The sequence below is a fragment of the Pteropus alecto genome, unplaced genomic scaffold (assembly GCF_000325575.1).
Source record: "Pteropus alecto unplaced genomic scaffold, ASM32557v1 scaffold60, whole genome shotgun sequence".
In the NCBI taxonomy this organism is placed as follows: Eukaryota; Metazoa; Chordata; class Mammalia; order Chiroptera; family Pteropodidae; genus Pteropus; species Pteropus alecto.
Genome location: NW_006430726.1, coordinates 5,210,017 through 5,222,574, shown reverse-complemented (window position 1 = coordinate 5,222,574; position 12,558 = coordinate 5,210,017). Strand labels below are relative to the sequence as shown.

Here is a 12,558-nt window from a genome sequence, read left to right as displayed (position 1 = left end):
AAGTATCACGGCGGGTGGAGCGCGTTGAAATTACCAAGTCAGAGAAACTTGGCTCTCTGACGATGGCCCGGCGGGTAATGAATTCACGTGGGACTCTGAGTTCTGGGTTTGTTTTTTTCTCTTTTGCGAAGCTGGGTTTGTTTTGGTGGCGAAGTAAGTCATAATCTTGTGTCTGTCTTCCCCGGCTACAGAGCTAGGTCACGTGACCCGAAGTTTTACCCAAAGCAGCACTTTTATTCTGTAAAGTTGCCAAGGCAACACCAGCTGCTTATGACATCATGTGACTGAGGGGACACAGACTGATTTTAGAAGCCTAAAATTATCACTCAAGCTGCTCACGAAAATTCTGAAACAGCCAAGATGGCCCCAAGCCCGTGGAAAAGCTTCATAAATACTGTGCTGTGAAAACAGCAATGGTGATGAATTATGGATTGTCCCCTGGCGTCTGGTGCCACAGCCGCAGGTCCACGCTAAAAACACACCCGCGGTCGACGCACGGGGGGCACGCAGCACGCACCTGCGACGGTTCCACGGGAAGGTTTCCCAATACCACGATGCATGAAAATAATTTTTAGTTTTCGTTAATGGACTTTAAAAATTAAAATCTTTTTTTAATTTAAGTCAAATTATTTCTCGAACTGTTCTAATTCAAGATATATTGAAGATGAAGAATAGGAATGGTTCTTTCCTATTATATAGTCATTGGGGACATATTCATACAATAATCACTTCAATATTTTAATAATAATAACAGTCTATGGACCATAGGAAAAGTCTAAATTTTAGGAGTCCCAAGAGAGAATTAATTACATAGAGTCGAGAGACCTGTAACACAGTTCCAAATCACCTGTCGCGCATTTAGAAGCAGGGGAAGGGGTCCCACCCTCACCTCATCCCATCTTAGCGAGGAAATAAATTAGAATGAAAAGTAAAAACTGGACACACTGCAAAAACTTTGTCATATCACGTTGCCCAGGCTTTACCCGTTTTGTCCTCAAAAAACTCACTTTTAAATTAAGATAGGTGCACTGAAATGCTTATGCTTCTTCTGACAAGACCGTTGTCGAAGGAAAATATCCAAAGTGTACATACTGCTTGTAAACAGGAAGGCTGCCCTTTATCTTTCGCTCTGCGAACATGAAGAGTTGAGCGGCCGCTCTTTCTAGGACAGTGTGCTAGGTTCTAGAGAGACGAAAACGAACAAAATGTCATCTTTTCCTCCAAGGAGATAAGAGAAAGGTACAAAAACGAAAGACGGATAAAAGTCACTAAAACTAACAGCGAAAAGGACCATGGAAGGGCAGGGGCGGGGGTGTGGGGGCTTCACGGAAAAAGTGACATTTTGAACTGAGCCTTGGAGGACCAGTAAGGCTAACACGCCGAGTGGACAACAGTAACAGGCCAAGGACGAGAAACAGCGCAGCTCGCGGGAGGTAAGGCGAGCATCCGAGCGGGAAGCCGGGAAGCAAAATGATTCAGGATGTTGTTCGACGGGAGGATGAGGGTATCGGACCGGGGACCAGGTCCTGGACACCACTGAATGGCAGTCTGAGGTGCTTGGACTTGATTCTGAGCGTAAGGACGTGACTGAAGGCTGGGGGGCAGGAAAGCAGCATGTCCTGGAAGAGATTAACCTGGGGCAAGTCCACTGAGTAAGGGCTTGATCAGGGGAGTGGGAGTCTGTGACGGGCCCGTAGAAACCATGGAGGTGCGAGGCCACGGATGGGGACGGGGCACGTGGGCGAGCAAGCAGACGGAACGAGGTGTCCGTGAGGGCAGCCGGCAGGCAGGGAGGCCAGCTGCAGGAGCGTGGGCGGAAGGGGGCGTTGAGCGGGGACGCCACCGTGCATTACGTGAAGAGAACAGTGCTCATCCTGGCCCCGTCCACTGAAGCTCTCCCCCAACCCCAACTCCCACGGAGGAGTGCGTGTGCGTGTGCACCGTGTGCATGAGTTCGTGTGTCCATACAATCGGAATTGGGGGGAGGGGGGGAAGGGGAGAAATAGACGTGATAGAGCTGGAGGAGGAGGTGTCTCGGAATCCAGACGGGAGAGGCCAGGGTAAGGAGCCTGAGGGAACTGAGGACAGAGGGGGACACAGACGTGGCAGTTCCAACTCCGAGCCCCTGAATGCACGACAGGGCAAAGAATCATTCATTTTAAGTACATTTTCTCCATGGGATGATTAATGCTGGAGGCCACACTCCAGAACTGAAACACATGGGTCACCATTTCGAAAGGGTTCTCTATGTCATCAGCCGGGGTCTGGTTTCGTTCTGAGGATGGTGAGGGGGGGACAGGTGCTAGTGTGATTCGGAACCCCACCGTGACCCTTTAGCTTGAAGGTGGGGCAGGCTATCTGAATGAGGACCATCGCAACGTGGAGACATATGTGAACTCACGGAAGGGTCAGGCCACTGACATGGCCTGCTGACCCCTAGGATGACGGAACACGTCTGCGATGCTCGTCCACAGTGCTGCCCACGGCCACACCGACGCATCTGCACACTGTGGACCAGCGGTCCTCAGCCATTATCACACACCGGGACCCTCGGCAGGGCTTGCTAAAGCAGCCCAGGTCTCACTCCAGAGCTCCCGATCCAGCAGGTCTGACGTTGGACCTGAGAACCTGCATTCCTGGCACATTCCCAGGTGATGCTGACGCTGCTGGACCCTGGGCCACGCTCTGAGAACCACTGCTGTCGAGGGTGGCGCGTGTGACCGTATCGCGACTTATACGTTCTACCCTCGATGGACGTCGGGCTGTTTTTCTTTAGGAGCTACTACAAATACTGTACGTATCCGTGTGTATGTCGTTTACTACGCAACCGCTTCCGTGGGGTCCCTAGGAACTGTTGGGTTCACCCCCAGCAGGTGCTGCAAACGAGTTCTCCAGAGCCACGTACGCGATTTACACTCTCGGGAGCCACGGTCCTCCTGAATCACACAGCATCCCTGACGTTGATGCGTGTGCAGCTTTTATGCGTCTGCCGATCGAGTGACCACGTGTGTGCTTTTCACTGTGGATGTAATTTTCATTTCCCTGGTGACTAATGAGGGGGAGGCCTTTTAATATGTTTCATGCGGGCTTTAGGATTTCTTTTTCTATGAAGTGGCTCTTCGAGATTTTTGCCCATTTTTCTAACTGATTCGAATGAGTTCTTGATACATTTTAGATACTAAGTCTTTGTCAGTTGTGTGTGTTGTGTACATTTTCTCCCATTGTGCAGCTTGCCTTTCCATCTTTCTGGTGCCTCTTGGTGAATAGCATTTCTTGATTTTCATAGAGTCCATTTGAGTGTTTCTCAAACTCTCTCTGGTGAAGAACCTTCTCCCCTCCAAATGAATCGATACTTTTGAAAATACCATAAAATGACTGAAAACAAACGCGAAGTTTTTAAAAAGGCGCTGAAAACACTCTGGCCGTTTTCTTATCGAGTAAGGCAAGCGAGGTACCTCAGTCCCATCCCTCAGCTGCACCCCATTTTCTGAGGATATTGTACCAGGAAACTCAGGAACCTGAGTGCAGAGTCTGCCATGTGTACTTACCGACTGAGCCTTAAATAAACCAACGTCCGGCGGCTACGATCGTTTTAAATTCCCGAATCGAGTCCACAGTGGACGTCCGTACCTCAGCCCGCTTTGCTCCCGAACCTCTTCGACGCCCTCCTGCATCCTCAGCCCATCTCTCTCCCGTCCCGAGCCGCCGATGTCCCTGAGCCACCGATGTCCCTGAGGCACGGTGACAGTTAACGCCGTGAACGGAGCGAGTCGCCTGTAAACACGGTAGTACAGAGTCGTAAAAGAAAAATGGTTTAAGTTCTAAAATCACGTTGAAATGTCCCTGGCATTTTTCTTTAAAAATCTGAGTCAAGATGTCCCGCGGACTAGGTTAAGTGACAGGCTCATAAAGGCAGCTTGGTTTTCGGCAAAGCGTTTTATGATTACGGACAGAATGTGCCAAGGGCGGGAAGCTTCCTCTGATAGGTCACAGAAAAGGGAATGCTTGAGCAATTTTATTATACAAAAAAAAAAAAAAAAATTCAACGTAATGACATTGAATTGATGTGAGTCTTAGTTTCTTCTCTGGTAAGAGGACTTTACGATTGTGTGACTCACGGCCATAACTTTCCGTGCCTCTCTCACTGAAGCCCTTGGGGGCAGGCGTTATGTCTCACCTACCTTTGCGGCAAGTTTCGGCAAACATAGGTTAAGAAAGTTCCCTTCGTACTTTGTTAGAAGTTCACCATGAACGCGTGTTTAAGTTTTTTTTATCTGCTTTCTCCCGCATCTATAGAAATCATCGTAGGGGTTTCTGCTTTAATCAGCGAATGCGACAGAACAATGAATGGATTTTCTAATCTGAAACGATTCTTACAGTCCTGGGATGAATCCGGTTTGGTCATGATGTAACCCTCACCTCCACACGCTGCTGGACTCAGCTTGCTAATGTTTTTGTTCATTAGTTCACGTCTGAAACCGGCCTGAAGTTCTCCTTTTCCTTACCGTCTTTGTTTGGTTTTAATATCGACGTTATACTTGCTTCATTAAATGACTGAGAGAAAATTCCTTCTTTTCCTATTTTTGGGAATAGTTTGTGTGAGACTAGGACTACATGTCCCTTCACTGTTTGCAAGAAGCCACCTATAAAGACGTAAGCTTTTCATTTTAGAAAAGGGTTTAACTACTGACCCCTCTCCTTAATGGTTACAGGACAATTTATGCTTTCCGTTTTTCTTGAGTCACTTTTGATATATATATATTTTTCTAGAAACCTGTTCATTTTACCAAAGTTTTAAAATATGGGGCACAAAGTTATTCATAATGGTCCCCCATGATATTTTATTCACTGCAGTATATGCACCTAGGCAGCCTTTTTCTTTCTCATATTGCTTATCTCGGCTTTCTATTTTTCGTAATCAATATTGCCAAAGGTTTGTCAATACTATTAATCTTTTCAAACAACAGATTTGACTTGATTGTCTCTACGGTCTCTTCATCTTCCAGTTAACTTTTATCTCGCCTTTCCTATTTTCTTTTGGAGAGGGTTATCTCGTTCTAATTTTCCTAATATACTTAGACTTACGTAGGTCATTCATTTTCAGCCTTCCGTCTCTTCTCGTGTAAGTATTTAAGGCGTGAAATTTCCCTCTACCAAATTGAGATGTAACCCAAGTTCTGATATTTCATTTTGCTATTGTTCGACTTCGAATACGTTTGAGTTTCACTATGACGTCCTCTTTGACTTCTGAATTATTTAGAAGTGTTCTTAACTTCCCGATGGAGATGGATGAGATCTTTTAGTTATCTCTTGCTCTTGATTTCTCAGCTTAATTTTCGTTAGTGTCGCAATGTGCCCTCATGGTCCCTGAAGCCCCATGTCAACGGCCCGAGTCGCCTTCCACTGACCGCTTGCTTCTCCGTCTCCCCCACCCGTCATCATGCGCTCCTGGTTTTCCCTCCAGAGTCTATGCTTCCTCTGCCGTCCATCTCAGCTACCTGCCACTGTCCTCGTTCTATCTTATTGTAACAGTCTCGTCGCCTCTCAACTTGTCCTCCTGAAATTCACCCTCCACAGACCTAAAAGTCACGTACTTAAAATCTAAATCTGACAGCAGCACTTTCTTCCTTCACACCAGCTGAAGCCCGTGCTTCTTCACGCGACCTTCACGCAGGACGCCTCCTCACCAAGCTCGCAGCCCTGCTCGCCCTGGCTCGCCCGTCGCCCGTCGCCCAGGCCCCCGGCCCGTGGCCTCTCTGCGGCGTGAGATGCCAGCACGGTGGACGCGACCCTGCTAACGGTCTCCCGCCTCTCGGGACAATGTGCGAGAGAGGTGGAAAAGATCATATGTTATTATTCTCACTTTGCTAAGTAAAAAGCTGAAGTTCCAAGAGGGAGGTGACTGATTGCTGGAGGTCGTTCACCTCAGAGGAGGCGAGAGAAGACGTGAATCCCCAGGTCTCTGAACGCGGTGGTCACTGCTTGTCCCGGTGGCTTAAAGTCGACAGCAAGGAGCCGGGGGATGCTACCAGTGAGAAATAAAGATGGGGAGCGAGGAGTGGGTGCACGGAAGAGGAGAGAGAGAATAACGCACTGAAAAACACTTTTTGAAACCCTGCGATTATTCCCGTCACGTCCGATTAGAAATGTCTGTTCCCCCTCGCCTGCCGACAAACCTCCAGCTGTCCCGAAAGACAGATGCTTCATTCAGCACGTCAAACTTTTGGCCCCTTTCGAATGACAATTTATCGTCCCTGAAACACTCAATTCCCCAAAATAATTTTGCTGTACTTAATAAATCTTCAGCGATGCAGCAAGCACATGGGCAAGGCAGTATGGCAGACGTCCTCCAACGAGAATCGTTACAGCAGATGTGCCGCACGAGTCCTTTCTGGAATAGCCTCTCCTAGACGATACACACCCCTGTGCCCTATTCCTTATTTCAGGATAAAAAGTAGAGCCCGTGAATGAAGGGAGTGACCTTGCGAGAAAGGATGTAGACACTGTATGATCGGGCCAAACGCCCCCGTCAGAGACCCCAGGATGACTCCTGGCTGCCCTTGCAATTCTGGGCTCTTTTCTCTACTTTCGGCCATCGCGGACCCCTCTCCATTCCTTCACCAGTGCGGCCATGTGACCTTCCTGAGTCACCTCACGTCTCGTCTACCAGAAAAGAGGGCGCTGCCCCTGCCCCCAAGGCCCCACGTTCCTGCCTCGTCCTTGAGACCCAAGCAGTCCCCCTCCCTGGTGGCCTGCGGTTTGGTGGCTCCTGCTGTCATCATGGCAGGGAGCCCGTCTTCCAGGTCCAAAACTCAGAGGCGAGCAGGCGGCCCGCCGAGGGCGGTGAAGAAGGCTCAGCCAGGCCCATCCCCTCGCCCACCCTCTGACGCGGCACCCCGCCTGCGCGTGCCCTTCCAAGGGACACGGGCTGCCAACACCTTCGCTTTGGCCCCGGAAGACCCATCGTCAGTCTTCTGACCTCCACGACTAAGATACTAATTGTCGTTGTTTTCGGCCACCGAGTCTGTGTAACTTGTTACAGCACGAGGGGACACACACCCTGCCTCCGTCTTCAGCGGATCCCGAAGACTCTCCCTTTTTTCTCTTTCAAACTTCTGCCACCGCCTCCCCCCCAAACGAGACTGCCCGTGAGCGGCCTCCTCCAGCCTCCCGCTGGCGCTGGAGTCCTGCCCCTCATCTATCTGCAGCGAGGTCGCCCTCGAGCTCCCGACACGGAGGGCCTGGCTCAGCGCGGCCCTCCAGGGCGGACATGTCCCTCTGAGGCTGTCTTCGCCTCTGGGGCCAGCTGTCCTGCCTTTTCTCTGTGCACCTTCTCCCGGGCCCCACACCTCCGGTGCCATCTGGCTGGCCGGAGACGATGGTGCACCAAGACGTCTGTTCCCAAACAGACCCCGACCCGCCCTTCGCCGCTCGCTGGACCAGACGGAGGAGTCTGGGTGACGTCCCCGGGCGCCCCCCGTCAGCGTGGGAGGCCTGGCTGCCCACGCGGTCGTGCCTCGGGAGCGCTGTCCCCGCCTGGCCGACTCCTTTGTCACACGTGGCTTTCCTGCATCTGGTTTCCTCAGCTCGGCGGACATGCGTTGCTACCACGGCTCCATTTTTCTGCCATGTGAGCTCCATTCTGGGGGAGTCTCGAGTCCAGCTCCTCCCTGAAGAAGACGCAGCGGCTGAGGCTGCCCTGCGCCCCCCGCCATCGTGCTCCAGGATGGCCTCCTGGGGCGGGGACGTGGGCGGAGGCCACGCTCTCCGCGCCAGCGCCGACCAGTCTCACTGGGGGCCCCTCCCAGCACCTCTTCTCTTATCCTTCCTTAGGGACGAGCTCGCAGAGTTCAGCCACCGCTGCCTCCTCCTCCACGGGCCTCGTGCGGTTGACAGAGAACCACCGCCAATAAATAAGAGCAAGCTTTAGAATATTAAAGGAATAAGCGCCAAGATTTGTTTCGAAACTTTCAGAAGGAGGGTGGGAAGATGCAAGCGAGGGACTCTTCTAGAAGTATGTGTCCACTCTAGAAGATCCGACGAAACGATTCCGGAAAGATAGGTTAGAATCGGGAGAATCCCACGAACATTGGAACGGAAACGTCCCCCAGCTCTTCAAATGAAAAGGCCCCGCCGAGCACTGGGGCAGGGTGACTGCGACGGGACCCGTGCCCTGACACGTCACGGCCCAGCCTCGGAGCCCCAAGCACGAAGCAGATAACCCCAAAACTTCCCCTCTCCAGAGAGAAAAGCAGGTCGCCTAAAAAGAAGTGAGAATCAGACATGAGATTCTCAGCCGTGACCCCGGATGACAGATGGCAGTAGAGCACCCTGCTCCTTCGACGGGGCGACGCCCTCGGAAGCGCAGATCGCTGGCTGGAAGAAACGAGGTTCAGGAAACGGTAGCCCCAACCCCGCAGGGCAAACGGGATGTCCCACTAAGACATGAGGGCAACAGGCCTAGAAAAAAACGCAGTGCAGATCGCAACAAGCTGGCTGAGGCGAATTCCCATGACAAACGCCATGGCCTCACATTCGCTCCGCAGGGATCCACCGCATACCTGTTACGCAGCAGGCACCGAGGCCACGGCAATGAGAGATGCAGCCTGTCCCTGCTGTCACCAGCCTACAGGGGCCTCCCAGAGACACAGTGTGGCTGTCCTCCAGCCCCTGAGCTGCTGCGTGCAGCCATAAGTGACTCGGCTGCTCTCGGCTGCTGGCACACCAGTGGGAATAGGGGGGCCCACAGTGGCGTTCCCCGTCTGCCCCCCGGCCCACCCTTCTGCTCCCAAACCGAGATGTGTTCCCTCGTGTTTTTCGCCACCCCACCCCCGGCTTCTCTGGATGGGGGGCCATGGGAGAGACTCATGCCATCCTCCAGTCTGGCCCACTCGGCACTGCGGCGGGCAGACGGCCTCCTCCCTGAGCGACCCTCCCCGACTTTATACCCGTCTGGACCTGCAGGCGAGATGGGATGGAGGTGGGGTGAACACGGAGCTCGTCATTCTGCGAGCGTGTGTGCGGCTGCCATTTTGCCCAGAATGAGAATGAGCTGAGAGATGAAGGGGGGACAGAAAGAAAATTGGAAGGGAGCTGCTGCTTCATGGCCGAATAAGGAACTGAGAACGGCTCCCTCTACTTATTAGCAGGCCTCCCCGAATTACAGAAGAAACGGGACAAAACTTGGTATTTTCTCTTTGCAGACTGAAGTGTGACATTAAGAGGCTCCGGTAATTAAATTTAATTGGAACCAGATTTCTGAAACAGACTGTGAGCCGCTGAGGACAGGGACTCGGTCTCGTGGACCCTCCTCTTCAACTGCATGCCGGCGATGACTGCTGACGCTGGTGCTGTTATCTAATCATTATGTGTAACGGAATTCAGAAATAATTGCCTCGGAGAACTATCAAAACGGGATTTCACGTTTATGGATGATTACAAGATTTTTCTAAGCAAAGCTGGGCCCGATCGTGCACCTCTGTAAGGGGCACTGTGGTACAGTAGGACTTCCGTTTCGGCGCTGGGAACAACGTATTTGTCGAGGGTCTCACCGCACTCGGTCGTTCCCAAAGCTGCTTCTCCTCCTCTACCAACGGCACAGCCAGCCGTGGACAGACCATGAGGAACGAAACGGCGTTTCTCGGGCCCACCCACCTGCACCTCCTCCCCACGGGCCTCTGCCAAGGTGCAGGAGGGGCGCTGCGGGGGGAAAGGCCGGCAGCGGGTCCGCGAGTCACAAACGGGGCACGAAGAGGGGACAGAGGGCAGCAGGGAAGAACAGACTGCAGGTCGGGGACGAGCCCGCGGGGACAGAGCGTCGGGCGGGCCGGACGGCACAAGGACGAGGAGGCGGCGGCCGGCAGAGGGGTGGCAGCTGAGAGGCGGACGAAGCCGCAGAAAACCGGGAGGGATGCGCATGAGGAGCGGCGCTGGCCCAGGGGCTGCTGCCGAGCGACGCTCCAGGCCGGGGTCCGGGACGGAGAGAGACGGAGAGGGTGCGACGTGGACACTCGGGGCCCGTTTCCGTCCCGAAGTTCCCGCACGCGGGGGCGGAGGCGCATCCGTGTCGGTGCACGCGGCAGGCACCGGCACCGTGGGTATAGGGCGGGGCGCAGGAGGACCGATGGTGCTGACGGCGGCCGCTGTTGGGCAGCCGCTGAGGGTGACGTTCTCTACGAGGCGCGCCGCTCGTGAGAGCTCCCCGAGTCGTCCTCGTCGCCCTGGGAGGGGGCACGCGTCGCTCTGTGAGGGATGGGAGGGAGACTAAGCCACTTTCCTCGTGTGTCTAAACAGCCCTTGTCCTAAAGAACGACACGGTCTGACAGCAGCTGGACAAGACTTACGTCGTCTGTTTTGAACACTTATCTAACAAAGCAGGCAGGTCGTTTATTAATCCCCCGGTGGGACAAATGAGTAAACTGGGGTACAGGTTAGCTTAGAGGCATGCCACCTGGAGAAAGTGCCAGAACCACGGCGACAGCCCAAGGTCCCAACTCTGTAACCAATGCTTTTCCGAAACTCCAGGTTCACGGCAACGGGATGAGGTCTGTTTGCGGACGGAAGCGAGGGCGACCTGCCAGGAGCGACGGCGAAGGGTACACGAAAATGCACGTTTTCCCCTGAAATCTGTGTTAGCTGAGGTGACACTGGCCGCCGAAGCAGACGAACCCTCGAATCTCGGCAGAGTAACAAACAGGATTACTTCTCACCTCCAGCCCCCGAAAGGGTGCCCTCGATCGTCAGGTGTGGTGTCCTTCCAAGTGGAGAAGCGGGGGCCCGGGTTCCCCGCCTCCCGCGGCTCCGCCGCCTTCAGCATGCGGCTTCTGCGGCTCGAGAGAGAGAGGAAAGATCCGGGCCGGAGGGTTTTACGGAACAGGCGGCCATCCCTCTCACCCGCATTCTGCCGCTTACCCTCCAGACACGCCGACGGCAAGAGGAGCTGGGGAGGGGGTGCCGCTGCCTGTCTCGGGGAAGAGGGGACCAGGCCCGCGAAGGGCCACAGCGTCCGCCACAGCTGCCCTCCGGCCACCAGGCATCTGTTTCTCCCTCCTCCGTCCACGTAAAACACTCACGCTCTGGGTCCCCGGAAGAGACAGCCCAGTTCTCTCCAGGGACTGCGGCCAGCCCTCCGTCCAAGGCCTCTGGGGGACAAACGAGTCCAGATGTGGCTCCTGGTGGGGCAGCAAGCCCCGAACTATGGACAGATGATCCGCACGCAGACACACACCAGTTAAACGATGGCGGGGCCGGGACGGGGGGCACGCAGGAAGAGGTCCCGCTCAGAAACGGCGCTGCTGGGCCACAGCGCAGAGGACAGGCCACCGGCCCCTCTCCCCAGATCCTTATCAGCACCCCATCCGCCCCGAGGAGGCGAGGACGCTCCCGCTGCACCCTCGAAGGGCCCCCGGCTCGGCCCTCTGAGAGGGGTCTGCTCAGCCACCGCCCTCCGCGGCCACAGAGCGGGAAGCACCGACGTGACCTCCTTGCAGACCACCCCCCACTCGCGAAAGGTTTTGGGGGGACTGCGGGTCGTTTGCAGGTTCGGTCAAAAGCTTTTTAAATACCAGGTCCATGGCGCGATCCAGTTTTCTCTAAAACTCAGACGTCTAATCTCTTTTCTCCGGTCACGCGGGGAGGTGCCAGCGCTCGCCGCAAATCCTTTCTTCCACGTGATTTCCGACTCTGATGTTTCGACGGGCTTCCTCTCCTTCCTTCTCTCGAGGCCGCCCCGTTACCCTGATGGCCAGCGCCGACCGAATCACACTGCGTTAACCTCTCCCACGTGGTGTCTGACATCACCAGCTTTTCCCGCTACGTTCTCTTTCCAACACGCTCCCAATTATGTCCTCAGTGGGTCTGCGTCTCATACATCGAAACTCAAGCGGTCAGAGCCAACGCGTCTTCCCCAGAGCCGCAGTTTCAACACACGACCGAAGGCAGCGACACCTGTGACGAATGTTCTGCACCCCGTCGCTGGCTGCGCATCGTGCCGTCCCCTGACGTCCGCGATTACGGAGAGAGCCGAGGCCACGAAGCTTAGGTTTTCCTCACAGCAGCCCCTCACCTGCAGGGACCAGGGACCGATTTCTGAATCAGGGAAGGTAATGCTAGCTTTGACAGAGCCGCTGAACCACAGAATCCCAGTGGCCGAACACGACGGTAGTTTATTTTCTGACTCTAGAAATCCAAAATCGGCGTTTTTGGATCGCCAAGCTCGCTGCTCCCCTTGGGATAATCCCGGAACCCGGAATCCTCCCAACTTGTAGCTCTCTCCTTGCCCCAAAGCCGGAGCAGAAGATCAAGAAGGGTGTGTGGGAGGCCCGCACACTGAGCAAATCCCTTTCGCTCACTCTGCATTGGCTGCAACTCGATCACACGGCCACGTCGTTGCAGAGGAGGCTGGGAAATGCACTGCAGCTCTGTTTCCGGAGAGAGGAGAAAGTGTGTGTGGGTCTCAGCTAGCTCTGCCACGTGCGCCCACCTCCCAAATTTTAATTTAGCTTTCTGTTGTGGTTCCTAGACATAGCAAGAGTCAAAATAATTATGGGCTGTTGAAAG

At 54.1% G+C, this 12,558-nt stretch overlaps 1 long non-coding RNA gene across 1 annotated transcript in view; it reads right to left on the bottom strand.

Annotated features, from left to right (window-relative positions):
• Positions 1–1,013: 1,013 nt before the first annotated feature.
• Positions 1,014–12,558, bottom strand: part of LOC112484028 — a 23,497-nt gene continuing 11,952 nt past the window's right edge. Inside the window, exons 2-3 of the long non-coding RNA XR_003047870.1 lie at positions 3,631–3,774; positions 1,014–1,182 (exon numbers count right to left, since the gene is read on the bottom strand). This is a non-coding gene — a long non-coding RNA (uncharacterized LOC112484028). The remainder of the gene's footprint in view (positions 1,183–3,630; positions 3,775–12,558) is intronic.